Genomic DNA, 25311 nt, shown 5'->3' with positions numbered 1-25311 from the left:
TTACTTTTTAATATTACAATTTTCTAAACCCTCACTGAATATAAATTCCACTAGGTCTACTTGTAAAATGATTGGGATAGGCCACTAAACCAGATAAATTCCATTATACACACCAGAGATATTATATGATTAATTTGAAAAAAAATCACTGAATGAATAGTTGGATACATTAAACTGATAATACTTGACCACTGGCTGTTGAACTGGGGATTAAGGTATCAGACAGCTCCCTAAAGCAAATACCTTCATGGAGTGATCACAATGGAATTTATAAATTAAATACAAAAGACTATGTTAATGTGGTAGAAATGGAAACATGCAAAAATATCAAAGTTAAAGTTTTGATGGGAAAAATGAATGTGAAATGAACTCTTATGCATATTCAACTTTTAATATATACTCTCTGAGGTACATTTATACTCACATTTAGAAGTCTAATTAGTAATAAAAAGGAAAGAGTTCTAATGATAGCACCCTGCTCTTAGGGTCCTTATTATAGATTCTGAAAACAAATTCATTAATCTGAATCTACATGATATGATTTTCTGTACTTAAACACTTCTGTCCAAAAGATGTAAGCTTTATTTATTTACTCATTTATGCTTAATCTGTAAGTATGAGTCCTGAAGATCTTGTGTATTTCGTTGGATTTCTGACTTTTTTCCATGGCAAAATGAAACAAAAAGAAAGAAGTGTGAATGATTTGGAATTCGTAACTTTTTCTTATGTGAGCTGTTTCCTGGGAAAGCTAAGAGGCATTTGGATAGCAAACCATCAAGAACATCCCTCTCAAGGCTTTTCTTGTAGGCTATTATTGGTAGAATGCCTCTTAACCCTTGAGGCAACTCAACAATTGAGTTAAGGAGATTTTCATGTACTGGTTTTGCCTGTCATATGGTTGACTTAACTTCAGGATATACTTTGCCACTGAAGGTTCATTTCCCTCAATTTGTTAAGTGGCTAATTATAAAGGTTCACAAAAGAATTGACACAAGGGAAAGAGAGGGGCCTGGCTTCGATCAGCTGCCCCCAAGAGGCCTGTACAAGTGTCATTTGTAAAAGCAGGGCACAAATTAAACAATGGCTATAATAAGCTGCCAGTAGCCAATTTAATGAAAGGGGAATTTGTATGTAGATATGAAGCAAGCACTGAGTGGTTGGAACTTGGCTAATATTTTTACAGAGAAAACCAGATCCTACTTTAGATCATTATATTTTAGTTTCTTCTGAAAAAAAATCAAAATCTAAATATGAATTGACCAAAACACCAACAAATTCATTTTTAAATTATTTTGTCCCTACAAATGGTATTTATTATTTACTCCCTTATATGATGCAAATAATTTTACCTCTTTAAAAAGTGACCTTATTTCCTGAATAAGCACACAGTTTACATCACAGTTAACTATCACAGTTATTTGATAGTGACCGGAAATGGGAGGATGAGATGAAACACCTGTCCTTACTTCCCATCAGACAGCAGCCAGTCCTAGTTATATCTAGTATAATGAATTCTAAATACCAGCCTTTTCAACATTTGAGAAAGCATAAACAATAAATGAAAACTCCTTTTCCTGGGAACTGTGATAGCTAATGAATAGGAATGGCAATTACTGCATTGTTTCCACATTTCATCAAAACATCTCTATGCATAGTAGCTGCATCATTATGTAAGACATTTGCAAATATGTATAATGCTTTTGCCTATGGGAACACTCTCTTGCTCTAATGTATTCCTGGAAGATGAATGAACAATTCTTTAGGTATGATAAAAAGATTCACAGGGTTGGGTAGAGCACTGATATTAAAACCACAAGCTCATCATTTAACTTTTTTTTAATGTCAACTGCTAACACTGCAGGTCTGTTTTACTTCAATTTTTTCTGCAAGCTCCCACTTCTGATTCCTGTTTTGATTCAAGATCAGCAATGTCTAATTGCTGGAGGCTGCCAGCTTTGATACTTCAGCAGGGATCTTGTGAAGTTAGAAATATTTTCTGGCTTCATATCTCTGATCTAGATTTTTGCTTGAGCTATGGATTTTTAGCCACCTCTCAAATCCGGGTGTCAGCAGATATTCATTTCCTGTATTGCCTGTGTGTTCAATTTAGTTATCCATGCAAGAGCTGTTTTTTAAAACACATGTTCCCCTGAAATTGAAATTGTAAAAAATATAAAAATTTTCATCAAATTTTTGAATGGTACACAACAGATGGAGAGTGGTAAGGGACTTATGAAGTGGTGGTAACAAATTTAATGGAGTGAAGAAAATAAGGATGCAAGTGCTACTACAGCTACAACAAAAAAAATACACATGAGATATCTTGTCCCATAAAATCCTTGGAGGTTCTGCATTTGGAAATGGCAGGTATATGATGGATATGATATCAAAGATGTTCAGGTGAAAAGTCTGTATGTAGTCATTGAATCTCCTGAGAAAACTAGGGTCTTATTTCGGGGGAGAACCTGAACAGGGAATTTCCAGTTTCAGGTTCACCAGCAAGAGAAAAAAACGGATTTTGTGAAGACAAAGCCAAGTTAGAGAAAGTTCCCGCCAACCTGCAAGACAGAGATTGAAGAAATGTTCTCCAAGGAAACTGAACCAGCTTTTATAGAGCTCACAATGAAAGAGCTACCTTGCTTCCCAAGGCACTCACTGTTTGGTTCCTCCATGGAGACCTTCCATGCACACATATGGAAACTAGTGCCTCACTGCCAACATGAACAGGGGTCATCAGGGATTTCATACACACACACACACACACACACACACACACACACACACGGGGAGAGATGAAAACAATCATATAAACAAAGGAATTCAGAATAGACCATAAGAGAATACAAGAAATTAAAAAAAATATTCTGGCATGTGTGCTATGACACGGTAGTTTGTGTCACTTTTTGGGATGTCTGATTCCCATAACAGAGTTCCAGCTCCAGTCCCAGACACTCCACTTCCCATCTAACTGGCTGCTAATGTGCACCCTGGAAGGCAGTGGGTGATGGTTCAACAACCTGGGTTCCTTCTATCCATGTTGCCGACCTCAGTATCATTCTAGGTTTCTGGCTTTGGACTGTCCCTGTCCCGGTTGCTGTGGGAGATTTGGGGAGTAAACTGGCGGATGGGAGGTTACTATTTTTCTCCCTGTCCCTCCTTCTCTGTCACTCTGCCTTTCAAACAAACAAGCAAATAAATCTTTCACAAAATAGTATTCTTAGAAAGTCAAGCAAAGATACTGTATACACAAAACAAGAGCAGAGTGTTATGCAAAGGACCGCTCAGACAAAGAAGAAATATTAAAAATTCAAATAGGATAGGCAAAATCACAAGCAGGGTCTTTAGGGTCTTTAGGGTCTTCAGCCAGACATCTCTGGAGAAGTTGCCTCCTCTGACCACCAGGAGTTGCAGAGAAGACCTGGCTTAGAAAGATGGATGTAGGCAAGGACCCTGTTGTCCCCTTGATGTGGGCAGCTGCTCAGGCTCTGGATTCTAAGGTCTTTGTCGAGCCTGGAAGAAAGTGTCTTAGGAACTGCTCACACAGCTTCTTACTGCTCTTCACTGTTTCAGACAAGCAGAGAACAGCCCTTGTTGCTGATGGACCTGTTGTGCCCGTCGGGCCATTTGGCCAGGAGAATGTTGATTGTGTACACCCTGGAAGATGTATAATTTTCAGTTGTAGCTTTTCGCAGGTTTCCATTTTTGCCGCCGTCCTCAGACTTTCTATCTTGCCTCCATCTCCAGACTTTCATCGCTTGTCTGTTCCTTCCTTTTCTTTTCTTTTCTTTTCCTTTCTTTCCTTCCTCCTTTTTTTAATGCCTGAGTCTTTCTTCATCTGTTCCCCTTTCAAGGGCTGCCTCATCTGCTCTCCCTCTTCTTCCTCCCCTTCCCCCTCAAGAGCCTGGTGATTGTCCCTGTGGTGAGTCCTCTTGCTCTTGATCCCTCCCTGCCTTTTTGCCAAACCGTCTGTGGATGAGCTTGGGTCAGCAGGAGCCTCAAGCATACGCCTCTGCCTGTACCTTTTAGAATACAGCAAGACCTACTTAGACCTGATGCCCACACACAGGCTCGTCCAAGGAAAAACAGGTTTCTCATTTTGAAACTCAAAGGGACAGACATGTCCTTCAGGTGAACCAACTGTTGGAATGACAGCCCTTCCTGTTGAAGAAAAAACAAACAAAAACTGAAAGATCACCTGTGTACAGTCTTCTTCACTGCCTTCTATTCGCCTCCTTCCTCTTTCTTCATATGACAAAGAGAAGCAAGCACTAGAATTTTAAAAAATGGAAAATATTCTTAATTAAAAAGATGGAATATTGTGTTAATATAAAGAACTGAGAGTATAGACAATGGGAAAAGAGAAGTACCTAATGTATAACACAAGAAAAGTGTCCAGAACTGAACATTTATTTCCAGATTGTAAAATTTGTTAAGTACCAGGTCAATAAACAAAAATGAAAAGGCCAAACCAGGACATCGTCAAGGCACATTGGTATGAGTTTTCAACAAACAGCAAATCTTAAGCATTTAAAAAAATAAAGAAGGAATGGAAAAGGAGAAAATTGATTGATAAAATGAAATATTTATCAAAAACACAGGATCAGAATTGCATCAGATTTTCCAAAAGCAACATTAGAAACTAGCAGAAGATTGAAAATTGGTTTAAAAATGCTTAGACAATTATAATCCCAGATTTTGTACTATTAATGCTCTCAATTGTATCTGAAAGTAGAAAATTTATAAATCTAAACAAATCACTACTCCAAAAACATTGCCTCCCTGCCATGATCCTCTTTTATGGAACCCATTGTAATCCAGAAAAAGCAAAGAAGGGATCAAGAAGAGAGAGATTCAGACTGTAAATGTTGTCATATTGGAGTGAGAAGTGTATGGCTTAGCTCTATTGTTCTGGCATAATTGTTAGCAGTACCCATTTCATTCTCAAGAGTATCCTGGTTATTCTTAAAATTTTGAACTCTAATTTCATATTTGATGACATTCAAGATTCGTGACCAAATTTCCCCATGTATATTCCATGTCAAAAGATATGATGAAAACAGTGGATTTATTTTAATACATTCTGCAATATGGATCAGGAAATGTACAAGATTATCTTGAAACTATAACCAGGTTAGATTGTGAGAAAACCTCTTACTAACAGATACAACTTTTCTACAAGTAAAGCAAGTACTTAACCAAAATAAGGACACACAAAAGTAAGTTCTTAACACTCATGGATTTCATTCAGATGTCTTATTCATATTTGCTGCTTATGTATTAGCACACACTTACTTAAAGATTACTTCCATAATGAAAGACATTTATCTATAAGACCAATCATAAGACATTAGTATCTAGCCCTCAGTAATGCAATTTTTAAATCATCTGCACATAGGGTCAATTATTTTTCAGCAGCTAAACATTAATCTTCTTTATAAAAATGAAAACTGTCTAAAGCATTTACATTTTTACAAAGATTGTCTTTGATGGTGAGTCAAATTGTGGTTCTGCTTCTTATTAGCTAAGTGACCTTCAGGAAACTTACTAACATCCTCTGTGCTTAGTCTGCATCTTCAAAATATAAAACACCTCACAATTTAGAGTGTCTTTAGAAGGGATTGTATTGTGCAGTTTTAAATATGTGCGTAGGAGCAATTATTTAGTGCAGTGGTTAGACTGTTACTTGTAGTACTTGCATCCCATATTAGAAGAATACCTGGTTTGAGACCTAGTTCCTAATTCCAATTTCTTGCTAACACGCAGACTGGCATGTAACAACGGATGGCTCAAATGGCTGACTCCCTGCCCCCACTTGTAAGACCTGGGTTGAGTTCCAGGCTCCCTGCTTCAGCCTGGTCCAGTCTATACCATTGTGGGCATCCAGAGAGAGCTGAACCAGCAGATTAAAGCTATTCATCTGTCTCTCTCTCTCGCCCTCTCCTTTCACCTCCCCCACCCCCGTCTTTTAAATTCATTAAATACATATAAGTGCGTGTTGTGAAGTTATAACAGAAAATGAAAATAGTAGGAAAGATATTGTACCTATGTGACTGTTAGCCACATTTCCCTTTCCCCTTCTATCTTAAAGCACAAACAGTAATTACTTGCCCGCATTTGAGTAGCCTGCTGGAAGTAGCCATGGTTTGTATATCTTTTTCTGTAAAGTTTAACAGCCAAGAAGCTAGACAATGTAAGGAAAAACCACTCACCTACGCTTTATGATCACAATTGGTACCTGTTGGCTCTGAAACTATTACAGGAAGTTATGTTATGTTACCAACAGCCAAGACCGAGTTGTATCAAGTTGAAATGTTAACTAACTTTTTAAGGGCTTACCAATATCTTTATAATGTGAGGCTATAACATAATTAAAATGTAATTTTATTGACATTGTTTCTCTCAAAAATTTAGAACAAAAAATATGGTCTGTTATTTAATGAGACTTTTCCTTTTCCTTTTCTTTTCTCTCTTTTTCTTTCTTTCTTTCTTTCTTTCTTTCTTTCTTTCTTTCTTTCTTTCTTTCTTTCTTTCTTTCTTTCTTTCTTTCTTTCTTTCTTTTATGAAGCAAGTGATGTTTAAAGAATTGAAGATTTCTGGTGAATGAAACAGCCAGACCACTTTTCATGACAAAGTTGGTAATTAGAAGGCCAATTTAATGGTGAATCAGGCAGAAATATTCAAACCATGACAAATGACTTTAATAATACAGCTTGCAAGGCTTGAACAGAAATAAATTTCACTTCCTCAAACTCTCGCCCTTCTGCCTGCCTGGAAGATAGAACTGTCCAGGAGGTATTTTGTACCCTTTATGCAGCAAAGCTTTTACTAGATTTTAAGCGACCAAATGGCTTGCAAATGCAAAACATCATTCAACTTCGTATGATCTTTTTTTCCTGAAGGTAGATCGTGTTCAGAATCCTGAGTGAGTTGAGATTTATTCCTCTTCTGTTCTGCTTAGCCCTGCAATAGTGTTTTATTGTTACCACTCTGACTTGAGGTATTAAAAGGAGCAGCACTGGCCTCAAAATTGAAAGCTAATTTTGGTGTTTGTCATAAGTTTGTTAAGACCACATGCATTCCACAGTTTGAAAAATTTCATTATTCTGTCCATGCTGGGGCTTTGTAATTGGATAGTAAGGATGTTCAAAGACTAATTTAGTGAATTGCACAATATTTTAAATGGAATTATGCAGGTTTATGGGTCCTTAGGGGATTCAGCTAGGAGCCTCTCGAGAAAATCTGTTTATCAGTAAATGATATTAGCAGCTTTCACCTAGCTTTTGTCTTCATTAAATTGCTGCTCTCCCAATTGAGGGTCACATCTGAGGCTTGCTTTGATAATTTGTCATTATTGTCTTGTTTATTGGAGCATAAAGTTGATACAGGCTGTGCTGTGCTGTGTATACACGATGTGCAAAGAAGTTTTTATTAACAATTGCATTGGTGCTAAATCAAAGTGGGATTTTTCAGGGTTCAAGAAAAGGAATCATTTGTAGCATTCTAATTTCCTTGAAAACTCACTGAGTATATGCCATGCCCCCTTTGCTAATACGAACAACACATAATGCCATTGCTGGAGCCAATTCTCTATGGAATTGCCTTCTTTTTTTTTAATTCATTTAAATCATTAAAAATAAGGTTAAAATCTGAATTTCTTTCCATTATGTTAATCTGCCAAAGACAACCCTGAAAATATAGCATTGAAACACCTATTTACCCTTAGTTATCTTTTCTCAAAACTTTTTATTTACATGAAGGGAAGAGATTTCATGCATTTCATACATACAGTTTCAACAGCAAAAGTCGCTACTTCATTTCACACACCTGGGCAATTCGCATTTCTCACAATTGTCTCTGCTGCTATCTTGCACTTATCTGATGTTCCACTCAGCTGCCTGTGCATATGAACAGGCGTTGTATTCACTGTGAGTTCAGTCATGGCCCCCTCTCCACCTCTACCTTCTACACTTCCAGCCCCCATTCTCTGTCTTTTTCTCACTCTGCAATTGCTACGAAGCAACAATGCTTATCTTTCTAAGAGGGACTGGGCCCAGTGGGAGGGAGAACAGAGTTTCAGTAGTTGAGATGCTCCTTGCTTTTGTGATAAACTTCAGAGTCGAGAGCCCTGGTTGGTCCCCTCAATACCAAGAGAGGAGTCTCCTTGGGGTCCACCTGTGATGGTTGCCACTCTGCAGGAATTTGTTGCGCCACATCCAGGACTCCCACTTCCTGCTCTGCCATTTGGACTCCTCTCCCTGGAGCAGGGATTAAGAAGGCCTTTGCTGCTCTGGGGAGCACTACCTCCTGCACAAAGTGCACATGAGTGATTGACATGCCAATCCTTCAGGTGTAAGGACAAAGAACAAGTCAGTCCCACGTTCTCGTGGACTCAGCAGGGCAGGGTGGGCTTTCCCTTTGAAAGTCCTCAGGCGAGGCACCAAGTCTACCTCATTTTTACACAGCATGGCCGCACAAATCCTCAGCTTTCAGAGATTTATGGTTATGATGGCCATCTTCTTGCCCACATAATCACCAGCCTTTCACTGTAAAATGGTTAAAAATTGTTCCATAGATTGCAGGTCATTAATGTAAATTAGACTATTTCTATATTTGATTTCTTAATTTTTAAGAGGAAAAGAACAGTTCTCCCTCTCTGTCAGACACACATACTCTCTCTCTCTTGCTCACTCACTCGTTCTCTTTTTCACTTGAAAATTTAAAATGGCTCTCCAGACACCTCTTTCAATAACTCTTACCCTCCTAAACTGGGTTGCCTTTTAATTTCACTTTAAAATAGCTACATTGGGACCATAATATGGTTAGAACTAATGAATATTGTGGAGAGAAGCAAGAGAATTTTATTTAAAATCTTTAAAATATAAATACTTCCTGTAAGTGAGGGTCTGTGGTGTCTCCCAGCTCAGTGAAAGACTCAGCTTTGATTCCGAAGATAAATGATCTGTGCTCCTCATACCTCAGCCTCCTCTCCTGCTCAAACGATAATGACTCTACAGGTTTCTTCACTGAATGGTAGGAAACAATTGGTTTAGAATAAATTTCCCAGTGCCAAATAATAATTATGCTTTAAATTCTCTAGGTGCTAAGGCAGTCAAAACAACTTGTATATTGAACCTCAGAAGATTGTATTTCTTTGTAAGGAACTCTGGGCTGAGAATGTTAGGAAGAATGCACTAAGTAGAAACCATACAAAATTATCATCTTATAAATTAATATTTTTTTGAAGATTTATATATCCTTATTACAAAGTCAGATATACAGAGAGGAGGAGAGACAGAGAGGAAGATCCTCCATCCGATGATTCACTCCCCAGGTGAGCACAACGGCCGGTGCTGTGCTGATCCGAAGCCGGGAACCAGGAACCTCTTCCAGGTCTCCCACACAGGTGCAGGGTCCCAAAGCATTGGGCCTCGGCTGCTTTCCCAGGCCACAAGCAGGGAGCTGGATGGGAAGTAGAGCTGCCGGGATTAGAACCGGCGCCCATATGGGATCCCGGGGCATTCAAGGCGAGGACTTTAGCCGCTAGGCCACGCCGTCGGGTCCATAAATTAATATTCTAAATTCACCTGGGAAACTGCTTCAGAAGAATTCTTTATTCTTGACTAGTTTCTATACTGATAACTCCATCTCAGGCCACCTGGAATTTGCTTAGTAGTCTCTGAAATCAACTAACTGTTCCCAAAAGGAACTGGCCACAGTAAATTTTCGATAGATGGAAGAGTTGCTGAACATACCAACTTACGAGTTCCTTTGTATCAAATACAGAAGGCCCATGCTTTCTTCCTCCCACTCATATCCTAAGCATTAGAAGGCTGATTTCTCCTAAAACACCTCATGAGATATTTCAAATACAGATAGCAAAAACTTTCCTTTGAAAAACAGTAGTTAGGTACAATCTGTGGCATTTCAGAGGCATCTCCATGAAGCACCCTGAACACGACTGTTAGTATAGATTTCAGGGAGTTGAAGGCTAATTGGATTCTGCACCCTCAGGCATGCATCCTTGCAATCTGGTCTCATTCTCCCTGCCACAGCATAATGCAGACTTTGGCTTCCTGAGTATTTACAGTGGCAGGGTATGAGCCACCTCAAGCGACTAGAAACACATGCTGGTGTTTCTCTGAGGATTCAGACAAGGCAGGTTGGTTCAGTTCTGCAATGGTTCAGCACTGAGACTGAAGTCTCCAGGGCAACTGCTCCAAGCATCCGGCTTTGCAGAAATGCACCGGCCTATGGAAGGGACTACAAATTGGCTTGTCAGCAGAAATAAACTGTGATAAGTTTACTTTCTTTCTTCCAACTTCAGTATTATTTTCTGCTTAGTCGTGAGCTTACTCAATTCTGTCATGGAACTTTAAAAGCTAGACATTTCTATGGCAGTTCTTTTATTTGGTGAGAAATGAATACATAAAATGCTTCTGGCTTTAAAAACATAAGATGTTTTGAAGTGGTAGTATACATTGATAGACACAACTGGGGACAAAAGATATAAAAATTCTATTCTTTGACCTGCAAAACAAGGAAAATAGTATATATCCCATCCATACAAGACTTATTGCAACTTAAAAACTTAGTCATTTGTTGGATTAACTGTCACTTCAAAAATTTTGGAGAAAATGCCTAGACATTCAATTAAACAAGCGAAAAGATCCTAGAATTCAACTTAGTTCTCTTAAGTTTCCAATTAGGGAAAGAATGGTCTAAGGGTATTGCTTGAGTGGTCTTGATTGTTCTGAGCAGCTGTTAGCTTCCTTGCACTAGACGTGAGATATTCTAAGGTCTGTTGGCTTTCCATGTCTACCTCAGTATGTTGACAGACAGGCGCCTGCTATAAAACCTGGCCCAGTGTGTTATAAAACTTGGCCTTCTTCCATTCTTTAAAGAGGCACTTGAAGTCTTCTATTGGCTTAGATGAACTGGCTATCTTGTCTTAATTATATATGTGGGTATGCTCTTTGTACTTGCATGGGAGTCAGCAGTTGAGGTAGCCCAGTCTTGCACTATGTGTTCTGACATCAAACCACATGGCTATGTGATTTTCTCTGATGTCAGGGATCAAACACAGTGGTCCAGTTGGGGAGCCAACTAAGAAACCTACCAGGAAGACTCTCAGACCTGGCTCTTGTGTGCATCAGTCCACACTTGTACCAAGGGGTCCATTTGACTGACCATTCTTGCCCCGAGCCCTAACTCTCATGCAAACCATCAGATTCTACAGCCTAGTCCAGCCCAGTGTGTGCTGTGGCCTAGCCTAGCTCAACCCACCCCCAGCCCCAGTTCTCACATGCACTGGTGGGTACTGTAGCCTAATTTGGGAGACCCCAAAGAATTCTATCAGGATTGCTTCCAGCCCAAATTTTCACAGATGCCAGCAGGTGTTGCATCTCTGCCCAGTATGGCCTGCCCCCACTTCCAGCCTTTGCATGCAGTGGCAGGTGCTGTGGTCTGGTCCAAGAAGGCCCTCTGGATTTCACTCACCACCTTCTTACAATTCACTCCCCATCCCAACTCCCTTAATTACGTGTTGGTGCAGTGGTTTGATCTGTGGAAGCCCTTAGAAACTTATTTTATGCATGTCAGAGAAGCCCTCCATGGCCTGCATTCCGACCTGGCCCCTGGCCCTGGGAAACCCACAGCCACCTTAACACACGCCCAACAGAGGCCATGGCAGTGGGGCATCCCTGGCTGGCATGCACTCATATAGACATGGCAGGCCACTCCCTGTATCTTAAAAAAAATAGGCAACTATGTTTGCACACTGGATAGTTAGTACACAGTTGGCATTAACCAGGCCCAGAATGCCAGCCAAGCTATTGGCTGCTGTTCTTCCAGCAGAATAACACTTGGCTATTCACAAGGCAACCTAGGCAGTTGTCTACAGCTGAAAGGAAGAAAGCTATTCTTTATATGCATTTTTTCTATATCCAGGCATACCTTGTTAATGAAAATTCTAGTTGGCCTATACATGCTATAGTAAAGGACAAAGTGCCAGCTAGCCAGAGTGGATACTCCTGTGAGTATGGTTCTTACCTAGTGATTTTCTTTCTCAAATCCCAGAGGCTGCTTCGTCATAGAACATTGTAGGACTATCATGTTCCCTCAAGTTTTCCAGATGTGGGAGCCTAAGAAATGATCAGATGGTTTGCTGGGGGAGGGTCAGAGAAGGCAGTTAGTGCTCTGTTCATAGTAGAATTCTTATGTAATAGCAAGAACTCTTTCAAAAACTACTCCATGATCTAGCGCATAAAGCCACTGCATGCAATGTTGGCATCCTATATGGCCACCAATACATGTCCCAAATGTTCCACTTCTGATCCAGCTCCTTGCTAATGGTCTGAGAAAACAGCCAAACATGGTCCAAGCACTTGAACTTCTGCTGCCCAAATGGAAGGCTTGTAAGAAGTTCCTGGCTCCTGTTTTTGGTCTGACCCAGTCTTGTCTGTTGAAGAATGAACCAGCAGGTGGAAGACACCTCTCTCTCTCTTTTGCTGTCTCTCTATCTTTGTAACACTGATTTTCAAATAAACCCCCCTTATAACAGAAATAAATAGAACTGTATCATGATATTCATATCACAGTATTATGAACTGTATTACTATGTTCATAGTAATATGAACTGCTTTTTTATGACATACTAATATCACTGCCATCTTACATACTTTTATAGTATACACTGAAGACAATTTAAAGGACTGCATTTACCCAACATTGAACACATTAACTGTGTGTCCAAATATACACCACAGAATGTCACTGCAACAAAAATCTTTCAGATTAAAAAAAACTTTATAGCAGATTATTTTGATACATATTGTAAACTGTCTATCTCTTGATTAGCTGCAGTCTATAGGATAATTCAGTAATGTAGGAAAGTGCCTAATCACTGTTTCTATCCCAGGGTTTCCCTCACAACTTCTTCTTCTTCTTCTTGTTTTTCTTCTTCTTCTATTATTATTATCATTATTATTATTATTATTAGATAGAGGCTATTTGCATCTATGTAACAGATTTTGTGAGGCATACTCTTTGGCAAAGTTGCTTCAGTGACTTTTACTCTGAGTCATTTTAGAAATTAAGGGAAAGGGCCCAGCGGCGTGGCCTAGCGGCTAAAGTCCTCGCCTTGAATGCGCCGGGATCCCATATGGGCGCCGGTTCTAATCCTGGCAGCTCCACTTCCCATCCAGCTCCCTGCTTGTGGCCTGGGAAAGCAGTCGAGGACGGCCCAGTGCATTGGGACCCTGTACCCGCGTGGGAGACCTGGAAGAAGTTCCTGGTTCCCAGCATCAGATCGGCACGCACGGGCCCGTTGAGGCTCACTTGGGGAGTGAATCATCGGACGGAAGATCTTCCTCTCTGTCTCTCCTCCTCTCTGTATATCTGACTTTGTAATAAAAATAAATCTTTAAAAACAAAAAAAAAAAGAAAGAAAGAAATTAAGGGAAAACAGGCCCCGCGCCATGGCCAAGCAGCTAAAGTCCTTACCTTGAACGGACCAAGATCCCATATGGGCGCTGGTTCTAATCCCGGCAGCTCCACTTCCCATCCAGCTCCCTGCCTGTGGCCTGGGAAAGCAGTCGAGGATGGCCCAAAGCCTTGGGACCCTGCACCTGTGTGGGAGTGGAGGAAGTTCCTGGCTCCTGGCTTCGAATCGGCACAGCACCAGCGATTGCCGCTCAGTTGGAGAGTGAATCATCGGACAGAAGATCTTCCTCTCTGTCTCTCCTCCTCTCTGTATATCTGACTTTGTAAAAAAATAAATAATCTTTAAAAAGTTAATTAACTAATTAATTAAGGGAAAATAAATGAGGGAGAACAGTGTCAAGATATTTTAATGATGAAGGGCCAAGGTCACATAGGAGGGACAAATAGTTTCTAATTCCACATAATGTCTTACCATCTGTTCAGAAGTGGTCAATGAAATACAGGCATCCTCAAAATACTGCCTAGAAATGTTAAGGCAAAATTAGTCACCAAGGTAATACCTTAATGTGTCCTTGCCTATATGAAGCAAAATACCAGCAGAAATTTCAAAAGTGCCTAACTCTTCACTATAGCAAGCAGTGGTACTTATTACACCATCATTTTCAATACTCAAATTGCTATGACCCAGATTATTATATTTATTTTTCTAGTCAATGAAAGACCAGTGAATGAGACTGTGTCAAGCTGAAGATTCAACAAAACACCTTGAAATTGAACTCAGTCTTAGGGTCCATATTCCATGCTTTGGTTTCTTTAAGAAATAAAATTATTAAAGAATGACTCCAAATCAGGGATGTAATAGGATTTTTAAAAATGTCAAGTCCTTCTGGCCAAGGAGACTCATTTGGTGACTACTTTGGAAATCATCACACCCTCTCACAGCTCAGTCCCAGCAAGACTGGAGAGGGTGCCAGAAAACGCAGCTATTTTTAGGCCTCCATTTCTGTTAAACACCTGACCACACAGTGACTTTATGCTCTGAGAGAATGAATTTTCGCTCTTTCTTTTCCAAAGCTACCTTGCTTAGTGAAATTGGACAATTCATCACACAATTGCCTGCAGCAAATTAAGTATATGCAAGTGATTAGGTCGTCTCTTCTCTAAGCAGCTTTGAGGCAGTTGGGGCAGAGTGGCAGCAGAACAGGAAGGGAAGGTCACCTATAGCACAAATTCTCTAGGGAACTGCTAATGGGCTATTGACCCTTTCCTCCTTGAGGTCGATGTGTCATATTTGATTCTGGTTTCTGGATATGTAATTTTCAAGGGGTGATGTTTCAAAATCTGTACAAGAGGGGTTGTGCTATCAAGTTTTTAAGCATGGAATTGTCCACATGCTGAATGGCAGATGTAGAAACAGCAGAAGAAATGGAAATCAAATTTTCCTCAAATTTTCACAACTTCAGGCCATCGAGACAAGTTTAGAAGACAGGTATAGCCATGAAGTGGAGGTTCTTCTCAGTATGCACCTCTACTTCCAAATCAAGGATGGACTCCCAATGAAACTGTTAAAATATCTTGACACTGGAATGCTGGACTTCATACTGTTCTCTATACCTACAATAGCAGAATGATGGACTTATGACTGTTGTTGAAGGACTAAACTACTATTAAAATACAGGGGAAAACAGTGGGGGCAGGTAAGGCGTAGGGTAGGATGAGAGGGGTAAGCCCTGAGCCTAAGGAGCTGTATTATGAAAAATAAAGTTTTAAAATAAAATAATTTAAAAAAAAGAAAGCAAATATACCACAATCCCTCCATTTCTTATGGTGGTAAACTGATTTTTAAATTACCGATTTAGAAAGAGAGAGATTTTAGCTGGCCAAGACTCACTAAATTAATGAACCTGGCCAATTTATGATCTTCCATGTGTTGCTGCAAAGAAAATTCTCCCTGCAGGTAAACTGTCTATCTGGAGCCAAAGATATTAGAAGCAATTTTATGAGCAGGATCATTAATTATGACCTATGAAATTTTAATAGGTGCCTTCTTCGGATCTCTTATAGGAGCTGAGATCAAAGCATCTGTAAACCATTGACACAAACTTGGTTATCAGGAAATGTAGTGAGCTTTCATGGACTTAGAGCCTCCACATAATCTTTTATTTCCTTTGGTGATATTTTATTAAAAGCAACATGTGTACAAATGTATATGTATGCATAAAAATCAGTTCCCATGGAACTTCATTTTTTTAGTCCTGGTGATTATACCAACATGTTTCATTTTGTATATTTGTATTTCTGAACAACGTTACTTTTCCATTCTAATTGTAATTCAGAGAAAGCTGGATGTAGGGAAAGAGAAATCAATATGCAATGGCCTTCACGTATTTGAGATCTGTCATATCACATAATGCCCTTAGGCAGTTGACTTCAGTGATCTGGATGTCAGTGTCATATTCATGGGAGTTACCAGTATTTCATACATTGTTATCTGTGTGACACACTGGGGCAGCGTAAGAACTCATTGAGAACCAGTGGTATAGGTGTGCTAACATGTTTGTCTTATAGATCTAAAATTCTCTACATACGTTTTACTCTGGAGCCAGGAGAATGGGAATAGTAGCAGCAGTTTCCTCGTAAATTTTCTGGGAAATCAAAATAAGATCATCTTTGTAAAACACATCAAAAGTTACTCAGGACACTGTATACATTTTGTCAGTATCCATTCTTTTCTTGCTATCATTGTTTCTGCTAAATGAGAGGTAACAAGGCACTTAAAGAAAATCTGGTCAAACTACTTTAAAAACTGAAATTCGGGGCCTGGTGCAATAGAATAATGGTCAAAACCCTTGCCTAGCACGCTCCGGGATCCCATATGATCGCCGGTTCTAATCCCGGCGGCCCTGCTTCCCAACCAGCTCCCTGCTTGTGGCCTGGGAAAGCAGTCAAGGACAGCCCAAAGCCTTGGGACCTTGCACCCACGTGGGAAACCTGGAAGAGCTCCTGGCTCCTGGCTCTGGATTGACGCAGCACCAGCCGTTGTAGTCACTTGGAGAGTGAACCATTGGACAGAAGATCTTCCTCTCTGTCTCTCCTCCTCTCTGTATATCCACCTTTTAAAAAAATGAAATTTAGTTTTGGCACACAACGGCAGAGAAGGGGTCCATGTACTTTGTCTCCATTATTCTTTCCCCTGCTCTTTTGGCTCAAATCACAGACAGGATTATTTCCTTGAAGATCAGTTATCCGGAGCATTATATACTCTGAAAGCCAGATGGGTGACCGTAGTAGGTGCTGCAGGTATTTGGAGGTGTGTAAGAGCTTGCTCTTAGTCTTTTGGGACTTAGACTTTTTGCCCTTTGAATGGAGAAAGAGGGAGGAAGTGAGAGGAAGGAAACAGTTGTTCCTAAATTCTGCGCTCAGAACCCTGTCAAAATGTATTGATAGGACTTAAGAAATGACTTCTATGCAAGACCAGGCTGATTAGATGAACAATAGACTTCCAGAAATAATTGAAACAATCAGAAATGATTTTAGTATCCATACCATTCTATTTTAGAACATGTCTATCTTAGAATGTGTCTATCTTAGAACATGTCAAATTTCCTTCTGTTTATGAATGAATATTTTCTTATGCTTGAAATTTGGTAGAAATTATAAATTGCTAACAGAATTCTTTAGCTATCTGGTTAAATTTTTTTTATTTTATTTTATTTTATAAATGAATAGGTAACTGTTAAGGGTGTTATTTTCTGATGACCTCTTTCAAGTGTCAGCAGTGTTAAGTAGATAACTTGTATATTCTTGTCACAAGTGGCTTCTTCACTCTGGATCGGATCTCCCTCTATGTGGGGACCATGGTGTTCAATTGAGGTTTTTCAAACACTGTCATCACCAATGACCTGTGTCTAGTCCAGGATCCCTTGAGCCTCACAGTCACCCTGACCACGCTGGAAGGCCGTCAGGAGTCTCAGCCCATAGTGACAGAGAAAGGGTCATGTTGTCACAGATTTCATCTCCACTGTTCTTTCCTCTTGCTCACCCCCTCCTTTGACCTAGCTCATAAGCAGAATTTGTGCCTTTTTTCCATTCAAAGATTCTAGTTCCAGCTGTGGTTGACGCTCCATTCTATGAACAGGCTATGACACAACATGCTCTCTGGACTTAGCTGCAAACCAAGCCCCAGGAGCCAACACCTTTTTACACTGGTCTTTGAAACCACTTTTCCTTTTTCCAAACCCTTTTCTCACCCTATCCACATTCTTCCTTACCACCAACTCTATTATTTCACCTGGAACCTTTTTTCCTTCTCCAAACGATGTAATTTACTATGACCAGGCGCATTCTTTCACTTAGCAAAGCCAACATACATTTTCAGAATGCCCTCTTTCCTTTTCTCAGATTGGTGGACACAGTCACACCTGGGTGTGACTGTATTCCCATCCTTCACAGACTTCTCACTCTGTTCTATGTCCCTTGCAGCTCTTGGAAATGAACTTCAGGCAAAATGGAATATCAAGTAGGTAACAAGCAGTGACATTCTCTGATTTATTGGATGGACTAAATCAATTAATCCTCAAGATTAGTACTTCATGATTTTTTATGCCATAACATAGGGAAAGATTCCCTGATTTGCTTATTTTGCAGGCTGCTGAGTGGACCAAATAAAATCAAGAGCATAAAACCACTTTTCAACTCATAAGTGTCATGCAAACAAGATCATTCAATATGGTTGACCATGTCCACTTATTACTAATTGTAGTTTGTAAAAGAATACTTTATTTATTTATTTATTTATTTATTTATTTATTTATTTATTTCACTTATATCATGAGGACAAATTTAGATCATTTAGCACTCTTCCTATACCTGATGTTTGCCTACTGGACACTTGGCTGTCATATTCAAAAGCTGAAGCTTTGGGGCCTAGGTCCATTTCTAAAACCAATGGCCTCCAGTAAGGCTCTGCTGAAAGAGTTTCTGTTTATTATTCTTTTTCTTGAAGTTGTTATCATGTCAGCCTGAGGTGCTGCCTACATTGAAGGCAAGGATCCTAAATTTGAAAGACATACTCTGTAGTTTAATAGTGTGGGGATTACATTAGGGAATATGTTTTCAAACTCATTGAGTTAATATACATATATTTCTTATATGTAAATTATACCATACTCATTGAAAATATTCAAAGTCCTGTGTATATAAGCGCACACACTCTCACAATAGGACAACATAAAAGCGTTACTACTGTAACACTGATTTGATACACTTTTCCTTCTTTCCCAGTGAGCCATTCCTAACCACATTACAGGTACACCTTTTTCAAATTTAAGAATTGTTTTCCTTATAACACTCCTGTAATTCCTGATTTTTTGTAAACTTTAGCGAAACTTAGTTATTCTTCTTGTTCTCTATTTTTCCTTTCTATAGTTTTGATTCTTAGTTTATATTGGTTGCTTTTCCATGTTACTCTAGTTTACACCATAAACATTTATGTTGAGCTAGGTGAATGGCAATGTACTCAAGAGAATACTGAATTGCTCCCAATGTAATAATTAAAACCCACGAGCCAAAGAAGAAAGTGATTAAGCAGATATGTGTCTGCTTACCTCCACACAGGCATCAGAGATTCGTTTTTGTGGCAATATTTTTATTTTCTCCATATTGATGCCTTTTTCACCTCAAAAAATTCACCAACAATGTACCGGAGTTATTAAAAAATACATTACAGTAATTTGTGTCCTCATATAATTTCACTGTTAAGGACATGAAATATAAAATAGGTCTGTATTTCTGGTTTGTCAGAGACGAGATATTGGATATCTATGTGCGTTTACTACTAAAATCATGTATTCTTAGGTCTTACTGTATTTTTAATTCCATAATTTTGAATCGAGCAAAAATGAGTCAAAAGGTCAACATAAAAAAGTATTTCTTTTCCACATATAATTTTGAGTAATCAATACATTGATAGTATAAACACTGCAGCATAGATATTTGTTTAGATAATTAAATCATTGAAAATCATTTTTTCTCGTTTTTGTTGCTAGTTCCTTTGTGATAAAATTGGTTGCCAGTGAGTGCTCCATCACTCTCCAGGGAATTTGAGAAGATCCAGGGATCTTTCAATAATGGATAACACCAGAAATATGTGAATGAGAAAATTGCCAAGCTGATTTGAAAAATAATGACACTATAACATGTAAAATTGATGTCATTATCATCAAAATAATTTCCTAAAGGCCAATAGAGTAAGATAACTTTGGTTTATATGCACTAAGATACACTTATCAATGAACAACCTCTCCCTTGAGCATTGTTGCAGATCAAAATGCTCCAGATTACAAAGGAATATCTGAATTGAATGGTGGATATTTGGATGCCTGACACTGTTTATCACTGACAAATGCAATAGTAGTAGTTTCTCTGTGCCACTTTCAAGTCAGAATGATACTTATGAGTCTGAAGAGGAAAGTTGTCTGCTGTGTCTGTCACCTGGAAAACAGTTCCTCTTAAAATACAAACACATCTGATGTTTAATGTCAATATGGATGGTGATGAATATTATTACCACTTCATGTTATATCAAGGACCAAAGCCAGTCAGATCAACTAACTCAAATGTATTTTATGATTATTTACTTTTGTCATTACAGTCAAGCTTTGTGAAAATAAGGCAAAGAAAATCAAACACCTGTTGTGACCTAAGAATCAGATGAAATAGTCATTATGTCACAGCATGTAATTCTCCTTCTTTCATAATATAGTAGATGCCTAAATGGTCAGAAATCCTTCGCTCTATCTCTTGGCAGGAGGGAAGCCAAGAGATTACTTCCACTCTTAAATTTTCATGATTATTGAGGGAGAAATTGAAAAATCAAAAACTACTCATTTCAATAAATTTCAAACTGCAACATACAAATAAGATCAGTGCTTTGATGAATTCAAATGTATTCAGAATTATTAGATTCATTTTATTATGGAGTCTATTAGCCTGGTAGAATATGGAAATATTATTTCTTCCATATAGTTTTATTACGAAGCAAATACGTTCTGATTTACTTATTTCTTTGGCTATTTCTAATACCTAAGACTTTTTTTTCAAGTAGATTTTTATAAATAAAAAATAGATAAGGCTTCAAACACAACTTAGGTTTAATGCAAACATTCATTGTATGCTACATTTCTATGTTTTTAGCTTTTTATATATTTATTTGATATATTTAATCAATTATTTGAAAGGTAGAGTGGCAGAGAGGGAGAAAGACAGAAAGAAATCTCTATCCACTGTTTCACCTTCCAAGTGATTCTAGCAGCCAAGAGTGGGCCAGGTCAGTGACATGAACTCTATCCAGTCTCCCACATGAGTGATTAGAATTCAATATATGAGCCATTATCTTCTACTTGATCAGAAGCACAGCCAGAACTCAAACCTGTACTCCAATAGGAGATGACAATATCCCAAATGTCTGTATAACCCACTGTAGTGCAATGTCTGCAACTATTTTATTCATTTTAAAGGTAGAGAAACTGATATTTAGTGAGATCTCATATGCTGTTTCACTCCCTAGATGCTGGTAATAGCCAGGGCTGGGCATGGCTAAAACTAGGAGCAGGGAAGTCAATCCATGTTTTGTAACTTGTGGCAGGGACTGTTATCTGAATCACCACCTACCACCTTGCAAGGTGTGCATTTGCAGAAAGTGCCAATCATAAGTAGAGTTGGGACTTGAACTTGGGCAAGATGTAGGCATCCCACGTGGGATCCTAACTGCTGTACTAAAAGCCCTCCATAAAGCCTTATGATTTTGATAGCCAAACACACTCTAAAAATGAAATTCCTGAAAGTAAGAATTAAAATATGACCAAATAGTTTAACCAAAGGATCATAGCATCACTTTTAAAGCCAGCTGAAGCACTGAGTGATTTTGCTGGTATTCCCAAAGAAACTACAATTGATTAGATTATATACACGGCCAACACACTCCACAGTAGTTCACTGCAAAGTAATGCATATTGAAAAGACCATTTAAAGTTCCCAAGCACTAATGGGTCTGATGACTTCTGAATTGGTTGGCACTCGTCATGAAAAAGATGTAGGCATCATTATGAACAGCTCAATTAAGATGTCTGCTCAATGGGTTACACTGGGCCAAAAAGCAAATAGACTGCTTGAATGAATTAATGAAAGAAGAGATGTGGAAATACTGTAATGGCTTTGCATAAACCTTGATACGTCGGGGTAGTTTCAATTTCTCTCACCTAAATTTAGGCAAATGAATCAGCTTCTCCTGTTATGAATCACTTGACTCATCTCGAAAGCAACTCTCCAAGAGCTGTTTCCCTGAATCAACGCACTTCTAACATGAGAACCTTCTAACATGAGAACCATTGCTCTTACCATATTTGTTCAACTGCTGATGCCTTTCGATGGGATATCTGATCACCTTTTTTCTTCTTATTCAGCTTGGGCAAACTTCTGGCCTATTTATAGTTTGGAAGTTGGGAAGGAGAAAAGAGATGGAACTTAGAAACCTAACACCCAGGAACAACATATTGACAAATATCTCATAGATTACAGTGCTATCTTGGAGATGAGTTCAAAAAGTTTGGTAGAATTGTAAAAGTGTGTTTCCCACTGCAATTTTAACCATATTCTCTTTCATTCAAGCCATACCTTTCCCTTCCAACACCTATTGCCTCAGTAATTTTCATGTCGATACCTATCTAAAGCAAGTGTAGTCAGGTTTACTATATCTACTTCCGGTGAGAAAAAAAAACTTGCCTTTCTTTGAAAAAAAAGAAAGAAAGAAAAGAAAAACCCTACAAGAATGCAAAAGAGAGACAATGTCAATGTTATGTTCCTTGAACTTACCCAGGTTTATGGCACCTACCCTCTCCAAGGTTATGCTTATCTAGAACAGCTGTGCTGCTTCTTTTGGAAATATGTGTGGGGTGTGTTTGTGTATATATGCATTTTCTGTTTTATATGTTACTTTTGTTTCCTCCAAGACACTCAGTTAAGAAATGAATATTCACAAAAAATATGGATATCAATCACACTAAATCCTCTCCCAGCTACTAACAAAGCTGGCAAGAAACTATCCTATCAGGTCATGTGCAATGCTTAAAAACACCATTTAGTATCTCACATCTGACATGATGATCCAATAACTCCCTTAAAAACAAAAGCAAAGCAAAGCATTAGTCCAGGAGATGTTAAGTTAGCCTAACTGGATCATTGGAACTTCTAGCATCTAAACAGAATCCATTACACAGTACTACTCCAATCATTTGTTATGTAGGTGATAGGTGTCAGAGTTAAAACCCGTATCAATTTGGTATTGACAACACAATGAACAGCACAGTTTTGTCTTTTTATCAAATAATATTAGTCAATGAAAGACTGGGAATTTAAAACAAACAGGTAAATAAAGTGGCTACTTTGGGAGCTGGAGCACCTGGCTTTGTGAAATCTTGACCTCTTGGAAGAGTATTTAGTATTTTAGTCAGGATTCCTGACCTTCAAATTTTAGTACCTTCATGTTCCAGGTAAGAGAAAATAAGCAAACTGACATGTAGGAAACGCAGAAACTCATCTTGTCACATTTTGACTTATTAATGTTTCAACTTCTGATTTCACTCTAGTGGCTCTTGGTTCATAAAACTATGGCAGGTATGAGAGAATAACAACCTTAAGAGTCAAGATTATCTCCTCTTACGTTGTGGAATAAAAATCTTGATAGTATTCTTGTTTCATCTGAAGTTTCTGATTTTTTTACTTGTATCACCTGCCATATTTGAGTATAATTAAGAAAGAACTGTGATTTTAAAGCTATAATTTGGAATAATATGTGTGTGTTTATATATATATATATAGATAGATTAAATTTAAAATTACAACTATTATGTTCACAAAGAGAGGAAGCACTTTGGACTATAATAGATGTCTATGAAATAAAATAATGTAAAAATGTGTTGATCATTTATACATCTTTCACTGTGAAGTATGTTGGCTACTTCTCTCAGATGTCAAATAGTTAACCTCTACTTTTGAGTAATGTTTACCAAAATGTGAATGCAGAGTTGGGTCTATGTGTGCTCCTGTGCTCTTCAAATGCCTATCAATAAAGGAAATGCAAAACAGCATTGATTTCACTGCTGCCAAAGTGCCCACGCTTCGATCTATGACCATATTGACTCCATTCCCAGAACAAAATGTTACAAAAATTACACAACAACAGCATCAAATGGCTCCAGTTATGCCATCTGTGATCCTCAAAGGGAAGTCGATTTAGGGTTGCATCAATACATCACTATTGTTGAAAATACTACATTTCTTGTCAGGCAATGCTGGGGAGAACAGTAGAGATATATTTGATAAACAACTTCTGTTTTCTCTTGGATATAAATACCATACTTATACCCTCCCACAAACATTTATAGTAAGAATATTTTAATGGCTTTTTAGAGGAGGTAGACTGTGATGTTTGAATCAGTTATAAGTCTGAAATTATGAAAGGAAAGAAGGGGGGGATAAGAGTAAGAGAATAAGGTGGAGATATTAATATGTTTGTAGAACTCTGCCTATGAAATACATAAAATGTGTTGCCTGTATATACATTTTTAAAATAGTTTTTTTAAAAAGTCTACATATTCAAAGTTTAAATTCAGTGATGTAGAGAAGTGTTTAATAAGAGGTAAATTGCAAGATACTATTTATAATGTGATTCTATCCTGCTGCTATACATTTCTCGGGAGAAAAAAATTCTAAAAAACATAAATATGCCTATAAATATGATACTAGATTTTATACCTTAACCTATTTCTACCTTGTCATAATACATTTAAATAACAGAAAGTTAATCTTGTATTTGTTACTAAGGACTATTCTATTGTGATTATTAGAGGAATAATAGCTGTGAGGGGAAATGAGGAGGCAGGAAGGGCGGAGGAGAGGGAAAAACCTGTATTCCTACAAAACCATATTGTGGTAAATAGTAAATATCTTTTAAAAAAAATAAGTACCCTTTTACTACACAGTCACAAAAAAAACTGCTATTCTTAGAGAAGGCTTCCCTTTCATAGCCATGAAACCCCCTCCATGGCAAGCCCTATGCCCGAGCCTCTGCCCATTTTGAGGCAACTGACACGTTTGATTCCTGAAACAATGCATTTGTGTAGTGAGAAGTCATTTTTCTCCTATCACCAGTATGTCCCTTGGGAAAAATTGAAGACATTTTTGGGAAAAATGTATTCTACATCCGTCATAACCAATGTCATCCAGCACAGTATACTCACAGGAAAGAAAGAGCAAACAGTATTAGATTAAAAAAAAATAATTAGATATATATATTATATATATATATGAAAATAATGTTAATTAAGGATGGTAAGATGATCTACATAATTAACTCTAAATATCTCTGAACAAGTAGGAACTTCTCTTAAAAAGTCACAGGAAATAATAAGAAGAAACTTATAGAGCAATAAATTGCCTTGTGAATCTTAAGTCAGGTAGGCCACACATATTTCTTAGTTCCTCTTTAGTAAGCACTTGTAGTCCCTGCAGACATCTGACTTGGGTAAGAAGTTCCCATTGCAATTTCTGCAGTGTGGTGCTTTGATAATGAAATATGTCACAAGCTTAATTCTCCCAAACTTCCAGACATTTATTTAATAAGTATCCATTAGCCTCAACACACTTCTGCAACCTGCCTCATGAACTGTGTCTTTTTTATATAACCATATTTAAGGAGCAAAAATATGCTACCTATATAATACGTTAGGCAAGCAGTAGCCCTCTTCAGCTGTGATACAACCCAAGTCATTTGGGGCTCCATATCATGTGCCTAAAATTACCAGCAATGATAAC

Source organism: Ochotona princeps, chromosome 12, assembly GCF_030435755.1.
Source record: "Ochotona princeps isolate mOchPri1 chromosome 12, mOchPri1.hap1, whole genome shotgun sequence".
Classification (NCBI taxonomy): Eukaryota; Metazoa; Chordata; class Mammalia; order Lagomorpha; family Ochotonidae; genus Ochotona; species Ochotona princeps.
This window is presented reverse-complemented; position numbering follows the sequence as displayed.